The following is a 5,000-nucleotide window of genomic DNA, read 5'->3' on the forward strand; positions in this document are numbered from 1 at the left end:
ACAAAGGACTTTGTCAGAAGTAAACAGGCGGAGTCTCTTTTTCTAATTATTTTGTGATGATATCACTAGCACACGCTCTTTCATTTCACGCGATCTAAGCCACTTTAGTACAAGTACAGCCTATTAAAATGCTGAAGACGTTATCTTACCGACTACATTAAGGTTTGAGGTCTTGCATTAAGATAAGTGTTGTTTGTCTCGAAACCACAATGGCGTAAAATAATCCACTGAGGTGACTCATATTCACCAAATAAACTTTACTTTATTTCAACACAATAGCATAATTGATCAATTTATTCTGGCTAAAAACATACGAATTTATACAATTAAGGGACAGATTCCAGAGTAGAAGGATTCTTGGTCTCTTATGTTCTAGAGATCACCTATCAGCTGAATAAAATCGTCTGACGCTAGACAGAACAAGATATTTGAGGTATGTTACTGCGTTGATATGGGTAAGGACCCAAAATCACGAGATGATTATCGAAAGAGTTTCAAAATGTTCTTTGTATAATATTGATCTCATTAACTTAATCTTAAAAAAGTTTGAAAGAATCTTAGAGTCTTTGGTTCAACTTCAAGATATTGGAGATTTTAATTGATAATAATAAAATTACTTTTTTCAATAAAAAATTATGTCATCTCGGGATATTATATCCAACTGAATGAAATCATCTTTAAAAAGTTAGGAAGAATCTTAGCGTCTTTGGGTCAACTTCAAGATATTGGAGATTTTAATTGTTAATAATAAAATTACTTTTTTCAATAAAAATTACGTCATCTCGGGATATTATATCCAACTGAATGAAATCATCTAGTGTTAGCAAGAACATAAGAGCATAAGAATGAAGGAGATTGTAAGAGACCGTAAGGCCTATACTAGACAGTTCCATATCTATTATCACCTATCACCCTTATCCAGGAAGTTATCTAATCTTATCTTAAAACAATCAATAGTTTCGGTACACTACCTGTTTATTAAGTCTGTTCTATTCGTTAACTAGTCTATTGGTAAACCAGTACTTGACTATTTCCTTCCTTTATAACCTTAGTATATCGAGACGTTCTTCTCGTCCTTTGTCACGTCTCTCAACCCTCGCGTGAATGCCTAAGGCGCGGTTATCTCTCACGTGAGCTCACTTTCCCACGTGAGACACTCAACAAGGCAAGATGTCGCGTCTCGTGAGGTGACACTCAGTGGGCCCCGGACCGAGCATATTGAAATGAATTCCTTCAATATAAATTCGTGTTCCCATGTCGCAGAAGCCAGAGGATTTTCTTCAGTTGAGATGTGATGTATCACCAGTGATCAATAGTTGTAATTTTAAATCTTTTGCCAACCCTGGCGAACGTTTTCTACTATCAGGTGATAGAAAATGGCCTGATTTTATATCTATGTTACCTAGTGTAATGGTGTGTGTGTGCGATCGGCAGGTATCTTTTATTATTAATATAATCAACAAAGTTTGTAAAAAGTTCTACTACCTAATAGTAGAAAACTTTTGTCTGAAAAGAAAACTGTTCTCATCCTTTAAAACCAAGAAAGATTTGTCAAAAAAATTATATGAGTACAAAAAAGTGGCATGAGGCAAAATACGCCATTATGAAACAATCTGTGACTTAACAGTTGGCATGACATAGAAGCAACAGGCCAAATGATGTAACATGATAAATTAAAACAAAAGTTCAAAATAGTAATATGACGGAAAACATATGAATATAACAATATACGTCACGAAACTCGACAACAGAGGAAGGGTAAAGGGCACTAAGGAACGTTGTAGTGTTAATCCATAAGAAGACCATATGGTCCACGTAGTTTTACTTTTAAGTAACACAGTGGCAAATTGAACCTATACGAGTATGTGACGAATTGAGCGTACGAGCCCGTTATGGATTCGTTCATTTCGTAACTCTACAGCCCGTTGATACACATCTTTCCAAAGTTCCCCGGAAGGCAAGAACTACTGTAGTACTTAGGAGTGAATATCGTAGACTTCCTTGGCCTAGTGGCGTACATGACGAACTTTATTCTGGCTTACGAAGTAGTATTTCACTTGGGTAGACACTATACTGAAGAGCTTAAAGAGTCCTTTCTAATCAAACACTTAGAATAATTCCTATTATCTACCAAAAGTGTTACCTATTGTCTAAGTAAACAAGGTGACGGCTTCTGCATCTGCGAAGTGTCTTCTAAAGTCCGCCTTTCATGACCCTTTGAAGAAAACAGACGCAGATGATGACTCTGTGACGTGACTTGGACCCTGAGGACGTGATTTGAACTCGCGTCATGTCCACTATGGAATATGAGCTTTAAGCACACTTCGAGTCTTTAAGACTCACTTTGAGTCTTTAAGACTGTTTCTTAAACACCTAAGCAATTTAGCTTAATGTGCGTTAGTTGGTTGATTTGTTGTTCTGGTTTCGTTTGCCTGATTGTTTGTTTGTTTACTTTTTTATTATTATTTTTTTCTTTAATCTGACTACGTTTTGGACTGAACGATTTCCTGGCTGTTTCATGTCAAGTTTTGTAAACTTTAGTGAATTCTTGAAAACATTTGGCTTTGTTTCAAACGTTAATATACTTTTAAATGCGTTTGTCAACATTCATTACCTTTGATTCTTTAAAAATTTATAGACTTTTAAACATTTGTAAACACTATTAAACACTTGAAAACACGTGTAAACATTTGTAGACACTTAGAGACGGATTTATTTTTGGCAAGTAACACCAAGATAAGGTTGAAGTACTTCAACAATATGTCGGACTCTTCATAATTTTCTTTGGCGTCGAGTGATTTGATTCATTTAAAGAGAATGCCGGATTGAATGGGGTCTCATTCGTTAAAAAGAATAAAATATATAGTGTGTGACACATTATTTGAGGAATTGGAATAGAATATCACATTTGAATGGACTGATATGATATATTGCAATATAATATATTACATGAGATGACACGGTGATAAGAAATTATTTGACATGTGATGTGGTGTGGTATGATGTAACACATGACGTGATTTCACATATGGTGTGATGTGATTTATAATCTGATATAAGGAATGACTTGATCTGATATATATGATATATGGCGTTTGACATGGTGTATGACGATTTGACCTGATATAGAATGATATGGTATAAGATAACAACGTATGACAAAATATTTCATGATATGACATGTAAGATGGTATGACATATAATATGACACAATAAGTTACACGTGACATATATGTTATGACGTTATGACGTATGGCATATGATATTATATGGCATGATATTATGTATGACATATGAAATATAGTATAGTGTTTTATCATATGATACCTGACATTATAGTATATATAACGATATGACAAGATATAGCCTGACAATATGTAGAACGATATTACTTGATATGGCATACTTTACTTATATCATGATATATGATGTAATGTTATATAATATAATATATCGATATGGAAGTTGATATGATAGGGCATGTCATGATATGATGTGGCATGACTTGATATTTGGGACACATTTTAAAAAATCATACGATAAATTGTTGGATATGACTCCGAATACATGACAATACGACGTGTGACATGAGAACTTATGATATGGTATATGACATATGGCATAACATATATGAAACGCTATGAAATTTTGTATGATATGATATGACATATGATATAATGGTACCTCACCTGAGACGTAAAGATATATGATATGATATAACATACAACATCATATGATATGATATGAACAACATGATACTGATTTATGATATATTATATGACACATCAACTAGTATATGACGTGGTATAGGCATACGACATATATGATATGACATATGATATGATATGTCTATATGACATGCGATATGGATTAAAATTGCATGATATGTCATAGTATGACATGATAAAGTATATGGTATGACATGACGTGATACGACGTAACATGACATATGTATGTCATGTCTGCCATGTTATACGATAGTGCATATGATATGACATAAAATAATATGATATAATATGACATGATATGAGATGACATATAAAGGCATATGACAGAGAGAAACGTGATATGACGTAGTATGGTATGATATGACGTGGCATATTATTCGATGTAACTTATGGTATGACATTATACGAAATGACATGTGATGTGGTATGACGTTGTATTGTATAACGTGACGTCACTCCCACAATATCTATTGTCACGTGTCACATCGTACACCTTTGTGTGAGTTAATGTTGCGTGATGTGATCACGTGACATGATATATGTGATGGAATTATGCTGCATGACGTAGATTATATGGCAATGAGAGGGACGGACTTTAGTTGATAAGCTTTATTTATTTATTTATTTATTTATTTATTTATTTAGTATTGTATCAACAGGCGCTATCAATCAGGTTAGAATACCCTTCCGAGTGGAAGATATACCTAAACTCGGTTTACTCATTAGTGATCAGAGTTCTTAATCAGCTAAGTAAAATCGTTTGAGGATAACTAGAATAGAATACGTAAGACGTAACGTGTGTCGAAACACACTTATTCAGACTGGTGGTTTCTCTTTTTTGAAGATCGCATACGACAAAAAAAAAAAAAAAAATAGAGTTGGTCATGAACCTGTTCAATTCGTGGGTGCTGTGCAGATACAAGGAATCAGAAATTCCAAACATTCAGAACCAAAATGACTGAATTTTCTAGATTTTGCCGGGTTTTTTTATTTATTATTTTTTAGTCCCGTTAAAGAAAACCGCCCGAATTCGGCTGAGTAATACCAGGCTAATGTATTCAGCCAAGGGTGAGGGTGCGTATGGTAGTAAAAGGTGTGTGTGTGTGTGTGTGTGTGTGTGTGTGTGTGTGTGTGTGTTTTTGCGTGTGTATGTTTGTGTGTGTGTTTGTGTGCGTGTGTGTGTGTGTGTGTGTGTGTGTGTGTGTGTGTGTGTGTGTGTGTGTGTGTGTGTGTGTGTGTGTGTGTGTGTGTGTGTGTGTGTGTGTGTGTGTG

The sequence above is a fragment of the Oratosquilla oratoria genome, chromosome 35 (genome assembly GCF_046742065.1).
Source record: "Oratosquilla oratoria isolate Oo_2021 chromosome 35, ASM4674206v1, whole genome shotgun sequence".
In the NCBI taxonomy this organism is placed as follows: domain Eukaryota; kingdom Metazoa; phylum Arthropoda; class Malacostraca; order Stomatopoda; family Squillidae; genus Oratosquilla; species Oratosquilla oratoria.